Genomic DNA, 13886 nt, shown 5'->3' on the forward strand with positions numbered 1-13886 from the left:
AGTTGTCCTTAACGCAGACATGTCTGATTTCAAGAGGAAACTCCTGCAATATCCATAGTAACTTTCCACCTAACTGCAGAGCTTCTCTCTCTTGTCAGGGTTCACTAGGCATGTTGTTGGATCGGGGCCCAGTCCCCAATGTCATGCTCTAGTACATTTGGGTTGGCACATCTGAGAATGAACCCTGACATTCTAAAAGCAGGGCAACAATGTCAATATAATTGTACCCAAAAAAGTGTCAGTTGGTTGCATGAATGAATATCACTACTAAATGTTACATGAAATGTAAATATGAAATATTTGATTGCATAGTTGCTAGGTGGGATAGCCCAATGTCAAAACACAATTTTAACATGTCCAAATCAATAACCAATATGCAAAAACAGTTTGGGATAAATTGAAAACCTAAAGTGGTATATACACAAACATCTGCCAAAATAATTGTATTTTTTTAAAACAAGCTCCTTATAAACTGCACAAGCACCAGAAACGCTGTTGTTTCGACAAGTAGCAATAAATCACTGATATCGATTAGGGGGGAAATTAGGTTCTACGTGCTGTTGAAACTAAAAACAAAAAAAACATGGAAATGGGAGATATCTTTAACCTCACTGATTAGAGGAGAACCTGCAGAAGACAGTCAGCTACATTTTGGAGTGATGCATTTAAATGTAGGGGTCGCAAAACAAAGGAACACAACACTTATTTGTCATCACTCATCGATATCATGTTGAAGTAATTTGTGCGAGAGGAGGGAGATGAGGTTGCACGTCCTGTTAAAACTAACAGCTCAAAAACCACACAGAATCTGGGAGTAATGTGTACATCCCTGGTTAGAGGACAACTTGTAGAAAACAGATCGCTACATTTTGAAGTGTTGCATTTTGATTCAAGTGGGTCACCAACGTGGGAAGTGTAACAGGGACAAACGTTTAGGCTTCTACATTGTGACATCATTAAAATACTCCTACTACAATGTTTAAACATTCTACATTGTGACATCATTAAAATACTCCTACTACAATGTTAAAACATTCTACATTGTGACATCATTAAAATACTCCTACTACAATGTTAAAACATTCTACATTGTGACATCATTAAAATACTCCTACTACAATGTTAAAACATTCTACATTGTGACATCATTAAAATACTCCTACTACAATGTTAAAACATTCTACATTGTGACATTATTTCATTGATATCATGAAACAACTCCTTCATGTATTTTATGTTTATTCAGAGATCTTTTATCAGAGTATCTCTTCCCCTGTGTGTGTCCGCTTGTGTATATTCAGGCTGTTTGGCCAAGTAAAACGCTTCCCACATTGATCACAGCTATAAGATTTCTCTCCTGTGTGTGTTCTCTGGTGTATAGTTAGATAGCTAGAAGTAGAAAAACTCTTCCCACATTGATCACAGCACGGATTCTCTCCTGTGTGCGTTCTCTGGTGTATAGTTAGATAGCTAGAAGTAGAAAAACTCTTCCCACATTGATTACAGCTATAAGATTTCTCTCCTGTGTGTGTTCTCCGGTGTACAGTCAGAGAGCCAGATGTAGAAAAACTCTTCCCACATTGATTACAGCTATATGATTTCTCTCCAGTGTGTGTTCTCCGGTGTTTTGTTAGAGAGCCAGATGTAGAAAAACTCTTCCCACATTGATTACAGCTATATGGTTTCTCTCCTGTGTGTATACTCTGGTGTAGAGTCAGCTGGCTAGATTTAGCAAAACTCTTCCCACATTGATCACAGCTATATGGTTTCTCTCCTGTGTGTGTTCTCTGGTGTCCAGTCAGACTGCTAGATGAAACAAAACTCTTCCCACATTGATCACAGCTATATGGTTTCTCTCCTGTGTGTGTTCTCTGGTGTGCAGTCAGATGGCTAGATTTAACAAAACTCTTCCCACATTGAGCACAGCCATATGGTTTCTCTCTTGTGTGATGTCTTTGATGTATTTTAAGTTTTACTGAATAGTTGAATCTTTTACCACAGTCAGAGCAGCAGTGGTAATATTTCTTCCATGTGGCTTTCTGCTGGTGTTTCTTGAGGAGTTCTGATCTGGAGAGACTCTTCTCTGCCTCGTCAGCATCATGATGTAGTTGAGACTCCACAGAGGATCCACGATCGTCACATCTCTCTCCTGTGTGAACAACAATGTCAGACGGTTAAAGGCCCACAACAGCAGAAGTCCACTGTTTATTTGAGGTAAAAGGTGATGCCCAGAGGTCTGTTAAATTATTTTACAATTGTCTTAAGACAGTCAAACCTAAGCAGTGTGCCAGACGACCTTTGATCGCCAAAAAAGGCCCCTTTCTGTATTTGCTAAAATTGCAGCACGAGGGCGATGCACACACAATTTGATTGCAGAAACACCTCTCCGCTAATGAGGAAACCACTAGTTATGGATGTAGTATATCTGGTAATGAGGAAACCACTAGTTATGGATGTAGTATATCTGGTGATGAGGAAACCACTAGTTATGGATCTAGTATATCTGCCTGGAACAAAAATGGTCAGAGAAGATTTTAGTTTTCCACAATGTATTCTGAATATTACAGCGCACTATCAACGCAAGATCAGGAGTGCTACTCAAGGAAACTCACATTAAGCTCTGTGTCTATTCACTAATTCACCACCGTGGGGGAAAACGCAGGGGAGTTCTCATAGGCTGACGGCAAAAATAGCCTCCATTTACAGGTTGCTTTTAATATTTCAGGTGAAACATGGAAACTAAAATGTCTTTGTCATGACATTTCATAACCTGATCACCAGATAATTTTGTGAATAATCCCAATAGGCTACTCTGTAATGTGTTTTCATTCTAAATGTCCTGAATAAAGGAAAATAGCTCTGTGTGTTTTACAATAGCCTATCCATCAAGGAACAGTTCTCTACACATTATGAGCTAAGTATCTCTGTGTCCAAACAGACTAACGAGACCCTACTGTAAATCAAGCAGACAATAACATTATAAACATCAATTTGGTAGGGATGTTGGATCCAACGTGGAACACGGCATAACTGTATTTACCAGAGTAATGAATGAAGTAGCACTTTGGTTGTTGTTGCATGTCGTGATGTTTGTCACTTGACTGTCATTCAGAAAATTATTTCCTGGATCACTTGATGATAGTTGAACATGTGACTATAACAAAACAGCTACAGTATTAAGTGTAATTATTGAAAAACCACGTTAATAACAGTATCCATTTGGGTGTTGTCAATAAAGTTAAGGGGACTTTCGGTTAGAACCATTGGATTGATCATATTCTGAAATTATTTAGGATTTCTGTGCCCATGAAAACTGTTTTCCCAGCGTAACATAAGGAAACACTAAATGTGACATAGTTAGAGAGCATTTCAGAGATCTGAATACAAAAAAACTGTCCCACAGCAAGATCCAGTATTTAAGTTGAAGTTCATCATATGACAAGCGTAACGTTATGACTATAACTACTGTTCCCTGAAGGAGGGAAACTAGGTACAACATACTATTAAATCCACATGATATGACTATAACTACTGTTCCCTGATGGATGGAAACTAGGTACAACATACTATTAAATCCACGCCTTCCTGGAATCCCCGTCTTCCACAGGTGATGAGCGTGAGGCTCGGATTTATTCCTTCAATTTAATACCGCTCTTCACTGACCCAGGAAGGGGTGGGGCCAATCAGGTGTTGTACCTTGTTTCCCTCCTTCAGGGAACAGTAATTATAGTCAAAGTTACACTCCCTTTCAGACGGTCAACTTCGGTACAACATACTATGGGGAAATAGATTCATTCCCCATGCCGACCCAAACGGATACTAAATGAAACGGCCCCTGGCAGACCACCCAGACCTGACCCCGCAAGATGCGTCAGTTTGTCAATTTATTCATTGTCTTTCGTTTGAAACACTCCTGTCAATGTTGGGTAAGGATGCACACCTGATTACACATATAGAAGTAGGATTAGTCTACCTGGCCTGCGTGCAAATGTAGGCCTATAAATGTGCCTATTTGGGGATGTCTGATAGTATTTCAGATTGTCTTAACGCACCACCACTAATGAGTGGTGGAGCTTCTAAAAAATAAAAAAAATATTTAGCTTCTCCAACTCATTTTTTTCTTCACCTCAAACAGCAAGTAAAGAAAGTCTTATTAGAATCCATTACGAATGACATTAGTTGCTCAAAGTATTTGTAAATTATTTCCAGCTCTCGCCCTTTCGATAACCACTCAGTATTAAAGGGTAAAATGTAATGCTTTGATCCAGTGGAAATGCCATAAAATACCTGATTACTTCTTATCCTTTGCACAAATAGACGACAGCTGTGTCTGTCCAGAACTCACTGGCGCGGGAAACTGGGGGCCCAGAATATGTTATGCAATGTTGCAAGTTTCGGAGGACCCAGTTGATAGTTGATAGAATGTTTCAAGTTCGTTGTTGACAGGCCATGTGCAGCCAATGGGATTTATAGGATATTTATTTTAAAAATCTGGATATTTTTTACCTGCAAGCTGCAAATGTTTTTATTTGTTGTTGTTATTTTTTTTTTTACATCGTTGGCAATGGCAATAAAAGTTACCTTTAGATTTGTATAATTTTCATTTAGATAGAATGTAGATTAATCACAGATAATGATGTTGAGATACAAATACTATTATAATTATTATTACTATTATAAATTAAATGAAACTGTTCCAGTAAAATGTGAATATGAAAATCACAACTGGCACACAGATTGGTAGAAATGGTCAGAGAAATTGGCACCAAATGGAAAAGGTTGCCGACTGCTGGTGTAGCCTATTACCAGAAACTATAGGAGCATAACGACTGCTGGTGTAGCCTATTACCAGAAACTATAGGAGCATAACGACTGCTGGTGTAGCCTATTACCAGAAACTATAGGAGCATAACGACTGCTGGTGTAGCCTATTACCAGAAACTATAGGAGCATAACGACTGCTGGTGTAGCCTATTACCAAAAACGATAGGAGCATAACGACTGCTGGTGTAGCCTATTACCAGAAACTATAGGAGCATAACGACTGCTGGTGTAGCCTATTACCAGAAACTATAGGAGCATAACGACTGCTGGTGTAGCCTATTACCAGAAACTATAGGAGCATAACGACTGCTGGTGTAGCCTATTACCAGAAACTATAGGAGCATAACGACTGCTGGTGTAGCCTATTACCAAAAACGATAGGAGCATAACGACTGCTGGTGTAGTCTATTACCAGAAACGTTAGGAGCATAACATCAGAATTTACGAAGGCAAGCAGCAGCGGAAGGAGTAGGCTAAGGAAGAGGTTTTTTTTCTCTGATGGTCATCTTGTTTCAGGGGGGTGTCATCAACAGCCCATAATGACAAAGTGAAAACAGGTAAAAAAAACAGAAATACCTTATTTACCCAACTATTCAGACCCTTTGCTATGAGACCATTTATTGGCTTTATGTAGGCATTTTTTTTTTTACATAGTTGGCAATAAAAGTTACTTTTAGATTTGTATAATTTTCCATTTAGATAGAATGTAGATTAATCACAGACAATGATTTTGAGATACTATTATCAATGAAATGAAACTGTTCCATGAAAATGTGAATATTAAAATCATAACTGGCAGTATAAATGGTAAGATAAATTTGCACCCCAAATGTAGGTTAATTCAGCTAATTCATTCTGTTGTGGCGATTCAGAAGATTACTAGACAAAGTCATGGGGGAGTTTTATGTAAATATAGTGTTTTGTTTTTCCCGCCTTTTTTTATTTGTAAAAGTAGTTTAACGGGAAGATTGGTAACAGTTTTATTTTTTGTTTATAGGGTTGAAATGAAATGATACTAAATTACTTTAGAAAAAAATGTGGGCGTTGACTTGCTCAGATAAAAACGATGACGTAAAGAGCCCTCGTTGAAACACTGTGCGTTGTTTAAAACGGTGAGAAATCGCAGAACGGTGATTTTACTAAATGACTGAAGAGTTTGACTGTGTGATATTAGGTGGCTTCTTGTGTAAATATTTTCCGTCTGGATTTTTTAGCCTATTACCAGCAACGTCAGAATTTACGATGGCCAGCAGGACGAGGTGGTTCAGGAAGAGTTTATTCTCTTCTGGTTGGGCTATATTGATTTAAGTGGCATGAAAATAAATTGGCTGAATATTATACAATGACTTATCAACAGCTCTAACAATTTGACCCCCACAGGAAATCTTCACTGGCAATTGTAGAATATTCTATATATCCTAGAAACCTGGATAAACTATCATTATGACATCATGGATGGATTCTAGAATATACTATATAGCCTAGAAACCTGGATATACTATCATTATGACATCATGGATGAATTCTAGAATATACTATATAGCCTAGAAATCTGGTTAAACTATCATTGTGACATCATGGATGAATTCTAGAATATACTATATAGCCTAGAAACCTGGTTAAACTATCATTATGACATCATGGATGAATTCTAGAATATACTATATAGCCTAGAAATCTGGTTAAACTATCATTATGACATCATGGATGAATTCTAGAATATACTATATAGCCTAGAAATCTGGTTAAACTATCATTGTGACATCATGGATGAATTCTAGAATATACTATATAGCCTAGAAATCTGGTTAAACTATCATTATGACATCATGGATGGCCAGTCCTTGTATTCATAGTGTAGTGAATTCAGGGGGTAGCCCTGAGCTTAACTCAAACCTGGGTCCAGCGACTGTCAAGCCAACACCTTATAACTGTTACACCAAGATGTCAGAACTTCTTGAAGAGGTCCCTAGGTTTTGGGTTAAGGTTGATACAATAGCTTTCTCTATGAATTTGAGAGTGGTTACATTTCTCCAGACCCCATCCCTCAACTGTTTACCAAACCAAGTCTCTGGGCAGCCATTTTGTTGCTGTTTAAATCCTAGGTTGTCCCTTTAAAAAAAAGCCACACAACAATCAATCAACCAACCTGCAGTTGAAACAATAACAAAGCTGTAATTCCACCACTGTTTTGGTAATAAGATGATGGATGGGGCTGGAGAAATGTAACTACTCTCAAATTCATAGACAGACCAATGGATGCAAGTACTGACCATCCATGTTATCAACATTATAGTTTTAACCATGTTGAGGCTATACAGTGTTGGTTTACATTGTTTCTTGACATTGGAGTAAAAAAAGCTTATTTGGGGTTCTGATGGGGTACAACAGTTGAACTAAGCTCATGAGCCATGTGTTATATTGTTCAAGAATCAATGGCTTTAAATAAATAATTTAAAAGTCCAAATATGGATGTAGCAATTGCAGATTTCCCATTTAACACCAAACATCAGTTCAACAACTGCAGAGTTTGTGCCTCTGTATTTAAGACAGTACTTACTAGTGTTAACCAGGGCACGTTCATCGTTAGAACTATTGGATGCCTTAACATGCCTTTGGGAAACCGAGCCCAGATATCCATTTTCCTCCTCCTCATGTTTCGATGTAACAGTCATCTCCCCCTCCTCCTCTTTCACTCCAAAAACTAAATCCTCCTCTCCTTTTACTGTAACATCCTCCTCCTCTTTCACTCTGAACGCGTCTTCCTCTTCTTTCACTGAAACAGCCCCACCCTCTACTTGTTTTTGTGTTGTAACATCCTTCTCTTCCACCTCCGCTTTCACTTCTTTAGCAGGAGAGTAGCTTAGTGACCTCATGGTCAGGGATGTTAGCTAGCTCGGCTAATGCTAACTTAACCAGCCCGCTAGCTGACCAAAAACAACAAAGTAAATATGAAATTAAATCGGATAATTAACTTGACAACAGAAGTGGGTTTAAAACAAAGTGACTAATATACGCTACAGCGTCTAAAGAGCTTTATTGTTTAGGCTATTTTGTCTGGCAAGCTACCGAGGTGTCTGGCTACCTGTTGCTGCAGTTGAAAGAAGCGTTCCGTCCACTAGATTATACGTCACACTAACAGCATTGCCTTAAAGTCGCAGACCACTATCTGTTGACTGGAGTGGGTAGCGCAGTTGAGTAAAACGTATATTTAAAATGTGCAGACAAGTTCAATGTAGGAAGCATGAGTTTTTGGTCCCGGGGATAGAAATGTATAAAGTTGACATTACATCATAAAATCCACCTTTTACGTCGTACATTAGCAATTTATGTTTTAGTAACTACTGTTGTTGGTTTGGTGTCAAATAAGCCTCTTCATATGTTATTTGACTAATCTCAGTGTTCCATGTGGGTTTTATGCTAAAGTTCACTCTTTCAAGTTGGTAGCTAACTGGAAAATCTAATCAAATCAAAAATCAGATGTTATTGCGTGTGTAGCGAAATGCTTGTGCTTCTAGTTCTGATAGTGCAGTAATATCTAACAAGTAATCTAACAATTCCCCAACAACTACCGAATACACACAAATCTAAAGGGGTGCATAAGAATGTGTACATATAAGTATATGGATGAGCGATGGCCGAGCGGCAGTGGCGGACTGGCCGTCGGGAGCACCAGGACATTTCCCGGTGGCCTGAGGGTCGTTTTGGCCTGCCGTGAATAGTCAATTAACCAGCGATAATATGCAAGCAGGAATGAGTTGACGGAGAATCCACGCATCAGGCGCGACTCTCACTATCTCGCTGCAGTGTCCCTGTGCAAAAATTACATCAGGTCTCTCCGAGACACACATGGCAACCGCCTACTGCTTCTCTACCGATAACATTTTAGACAAGTCACATGGCGAAATGGACGGTCAGAAAAGGAAAGATGGAGCAGAGAGGGAGAGAATAAAAAAAGAGAAAGGCCCTTGCCACAGACGCAGCCAAATTCTGCAAAATAAGCAACATATTCACCAGTAAGGGACCAGGTCAATCAAAAACACACACACGACACCAAACATGGCTAGCTAAGTAGCATAGCTAGTAATAGTGATGTAACAGTATAACTTTACACCGTCCCCTCGCCCCGACCCGGGCGCGAACCAGGGACCCTCTGCACACATCGACAACAGTCACCCACGAAGCAGCGTTACCCATCGCTCCACAAAAGCCACGGCCCTTGCAAAGCAAGGGGCAACACTACTTAAGTCTCAGAGCAAGTGACGTAACTGATTGAAATGCTACTAGCGCGTACCCGCTAACTAGCTAGCCATTTCACATCCGTTACACTCACCCCCCTTTCAACCTCCTCCTTTTCCGCAGCAACCAGTGATCCGGGTCAACAGCATCAATGTCACAGTATAACTTTACACCGTCCCCTCGCCCCGACCCGGGCGCGAACCAGGGACCCTCTGCACACATCGACAACAGTCACCCACGAAGCAGCGTTACCCATCGCTCCACAAAAGCCACGGCCCTTGCAAAGCAAGGGGCAACACTACTTAAGTCTCAGAGCAAGTGACGTAACTGATTGAAATGCTACTAGCGCGTACCCGCTAACTAGCTAGCCATTTCACATCCGTTACACTGACACAATGGCCGGTAAGCTAAACAGTTTGCACGTCTTCGTGGAGGAATTATATCATAGCAATGAGTGCAACATAGCGAACGCAATATGTTTCAACTAATAGCAAACCTAGACTATGGACTTGCCGGCATTCGGTCATGACTCATTGTACATTAATACAGCTCTGGGAAAAATGAACAGACTACTCCAATTGAACAGACCACTCTCAATTTTTTCCAGGGCTGTATTAATGTAGCCTACTGATACAGTACTGATAGTATGATAATAGAGTATTTTCTTTGCAAAGGTGGAGAAGGAAGCAGCAGCAGCACTAGAGCTTCAGGTGCTCCTGCAGAACTGGAGATGGTGGTCAGTTCAGAGTCAGACTCAGAGCAGGAACCTTCAGGTGCTCCTGCAGAACTGGAGATGGTGGTCAGTTCAGAGTCAGACTCAGAGCAGGAACCTTCAGGTACAACTTCAGAGCACAAACCTAAACATGGAGGCTATGATGTTAGATTAACATGTGCTTTATTTATGAGATTATCAGTAGGACTGTAATCGGGAGGCATACAATCGATGACTGCACAAGCAAAACAAGTTTAAATGTAGGTTATTTACCAAGTTAATCTCATTCTTGTCATGCCTGCTCCCGCTCTTCCTCCCTCTGGTGCTTGAGGGCGCCAGACTCCCCAACATTACGCACTCAGCCACTTTCAGTATGCACACCTGCCTATCCCCGTCATGCGCATCAGCGCTCATTGGACTCATATGGACTCAATTACTTGTGTAATTTCCTTCCCTATATCTGTCTGTTTCCTAGCTCTGTTCCCTGCTTCGGGATTGTTTGTCACATGTCCTTGTTTATCCGTGTGCCTACACTGTTTCTGTCGTGTTCTTTGTCCGTTCCAGAATAAATGTTTGACCCCCGTACCTGCTTCTTCTGTCCAGCATCGGTTCTTACAATTCTGCAGAGCAACCAGATGTGCAGAGAGAGAGAGAGAGAGAGAGAGGTTCAGAGCCCAGTACAGGGAAAATAAAGGGACAGCGAAAGCACTGAAAATCCATTTGATTATTTTCCCGCCCTTTTACCACCCAAAACAACCCCTCAAAGAGTCATTCCCAATGTATTCCACTCCAAAGATGGCACAAACAGAAAATGGCTGACCTACAATGAAGTAACTCACTCCTTGTTCTGCTCAGTATGTCTTGCATTCACAAAACCTTCAGCCAGTGATAGTGCATTTATCAAAGGAGGCTTGGAAACATGTCCATCAGAGAGTACAGGAACATGAGAGAAGCAAGACCCATAGAGAAAGTGCAGAAGCCTTTTTCCTCAGAGCCAGCAAAGCAGACATCCGTACCCTTCTGAGTGATAATGTCAGTTCAACGAGACCAGGTCAGAAAGAGGAGGCATGTCATGGCACGTGTGATTGATGTATTTAAAGTTATTGGTAAATGTGGGCTTAGCTACAGAGGACACAGACACGAAGCTGCATATAACTTGGGAAACATGGCCGTCAATCACGACACGTTTCTTGAGCTTATATTGTTGCTAAGCAAATATGTCTGTCTACAAGAGCATGTTGGTGGAGCATTGAGAAAAGCAAGAAGCAGATGGGAAGTAAAGGAAGAGGGTCCTTGGTAACTATGACATCCAAAACAACAGCAAATAAAGTCATTGAAGTCATCAGAATGTTGATTCAGCAGACAATTGCTGTTAAAGTGAGAAAGGCAGGGATGTTCTCAATACAAATGGACACAACACAGGATTTAACACCCAAAGACCAGTGTGCAGTAGTTCTGTGATATGTCACTGATGTTGTCCACGAGAGACTCATTGAGGTCATTGACTGTGAGTCATCGATTGGACAGTACTTTGTGGACCTGGTGAAACAGACCCTTGAGAAGATGGACATAGATATCAAACAGTGTGTTGGTAATGCAACAGACAGAGCAGCTAATATGCAGGGACAATACAGGGGCTTCTCTGCATCGCTCACAGGAGAGTCTCCTAACCAAGTACACATATGGTGTTACTCACATGTCCCCAACCTTGTGCTAACTGACACCACTGGGGTTGTTGTGGCAAGTGAATCCCTTTTCTCACTACTGAATCACATTGCAGTGTTCGTTCGAGATTCCAACAAGTGCATGAATCTATGGGAGGAAACCAGTGAGGACAATATATGACACATATGTATGAGGGCACAAGGCGAGAACCAGATGCAGACACAGGAGGCAGATGGTTGGACACTTAGATGTTTATTGATCCAAAAAGGGAGAAGGCAAGAGAATGGTTGTGGACAGGCAAAAGGTCAAAACCAGTTCAGAGTCCAGGAGGTACAGAGTGGCAGGCAGGCTCGAGGTCAGGGCAGGCAGAATGGTCAGGCAGGCGGGTAAAGAGTCCAGAATACAGGCAAGGGTCAGAACCGGGAGGACTATAAAAAAGAGAATAGAGAAGGCATGGGCACGGGAAAAACCACACTGGTTGACTTGGACATACAAGATGAACTGGCACAGAGAGACAGGAAACACAGGGATAAATACACCTGTTTTCAGCATATGGTTACCTCTCTCTCCCTCCATCTCTTCTTTAACAAGCAGCCATGTTGTTGCCATTCCACTAGGGACCTGTTTTCATCATTGTAAGTCTCCAGTCAATAACCGGTGCACTGGAATTATCCCTCTACACACGTACCGTACTGGAATTATCCCTCTACATCCTTTACACATGTACTGTACTGGAATTATCCCTCTACATCCTTTACACATGTACCGCACTGGAATTATCCCTCAACACCCTTTACACATGTACTGTCCTGGAATTATCCAATTGGCTGGCAGAAACTTGCTGTTTTTTTTATTGGTCCATCAAAACTGTCTCAGTGATTTTTGTGATTGGTTACATTTCAGTCACATGTGCATAGGGGAGACGTGGTGTCTGATGTCTGCAGGTCAATGCAACTGAGAAATATGATCCTTGTAATTATTCTGTGTGAATATCAGCAGTGGTAATGATTGTGAAATATTTTGTTCATTTCATAATTAATGATTTCTGAACAACCATTTTTTATTTAATGTCTATTAAGAGTATCTTATCAACTTTATTTCACTTGGTTATGTTTCATTTTAGAGAATATAACATGACGTCTAAGTAGCTGAATATGATTATGGATTAACAGTCTAACAGTTTGAAGGACACAATTCATGTTATTCTGGTTAAACAGTGAGAGACTAGTTGATTAAGGACTAACAGTCTAAAGGACACAACTCATGTTATTCTGGTTAAACAGAGAGAGACTAGTTGATAAAGGAGTGGGAATTTCTTTTACAATTAGGAAATAATATGTCATGTTTTACTCGTACCTCAGCCAGCATTGTGAATGGTTTCTGAGGCAGTGACATACTAGACCATGGCAGTAAATCTAATACGTAGGTGTTTTTAGTCTTGCATGAAAGGTGGTTGTGTGGTTATAAGTTACATCTCTGGCCATGCTGGCAGGGTCTGAATCAAACCCATTGTCCAGTGGGTTTGATCCGTTTGATCCATTTGTTTGTTTCAGTAGTTGAATCCTTTGACGTATTGTTGATTTCAAAATGTTTCATTTTCAACAAATGCACTGGGTTGGTTGAAAAGTGATACTAAACGTACATACCATGCACTATATTGACATAGTGGAAGATTTTTTATTTATATATATATATAAAAGTTTTTATTATGTACAATGCCATTCCTTCAAAACAAAACCATCAAAATTCCAAACAAACTAAAATATAGGCATTTTTAAATTCAAAACAAAAACCCAATAACAAAAACTCAGGGGAGCATCTTCCCTCCCCTTCATGCCTACAAACTACATCTCTAAAGCCCTACCTTCCCCTATCTCCCGTCCCTATTCTATCCCCTTAAAACATCTAAATTAACCCCAGCCCTAAACCTCCCTTCCACCTCTCCCGGACAGCATGCTGCCCCCATTCCTCTCCTCCCTCCCCCTCAAAGTTCCTTCCACCCTCCTCACCATCTCCTCCACCCCCCAATCTCTCCCTGTCTTTACCATGTCCTGCCTGGCTTCCCACAGCCCCCGTTTAAAGAGGCTTATGAGAAGTCAGAGCAGAAACCTGTCCCTGACCGTCCCACTCGCTCTCCCTACACCTCTCTCTACCCTAGCCCAAGTTAAAACAAAATTCCCTTTCACCCACCTAACAACAGCCGTGCCCATACTACTCCGGCAAAGGCACAGTCCCAAAAGGTGTCTCCTCCCCGCCACAAGATGGTCTTGGACAGGTGGGGGATCGCCCCAAGCTATGCCTGTACAAGACGAAACGTACCGGCAAGCACTTGTGGAGGCTCAACCAATTCAGATCCTTGAGCTTGTTGACCATACCTTACCTTAACTAAATCCCACCACTCTAACACCCCTTCACACATGGACCGGAGGCCTTCAATCCCACAAAA

General features: G+C 40.9%; 1 protein-coding gene and 1 pseudogene across 1 annotated transcript in view; one reads left to right on the forward strand and one right to left on the reverse strand.

Moving 5' to 3' along the window:
- Positions 1 to 13886, forward strand: part of LOC129838978 (zinc finger protein 883-like) — a 91968-nt gene that overhangs the window by 54926 nt on the left and 23156 nt on the right. The gene's annotated exons all lie outside the window — the stretch shown is intronic.
- On the reverse strand, positions 1456 to 7929 carry LOC129839007 (zinc finger protein with KRAB and SCAN domains 8-like; annotated as a pseudogene).

The sequence above is a fragment of the Salvelinus fontinalis genome, chromosome 40 (assembly GCF_029448725.1).
Source record: "Salvelinus fontinalis isolate EN_2023a chromosome 40, ASM2944872v1, whole genome shotgun sequence".
In the NCBI taxonomy this organism is placed as follows: Eukaryota; Metazoa; Chordata; class Actinopteri; order Salmoniformes; family Salmonidae; genus Salvelinus; species Salvelinus fontinalis.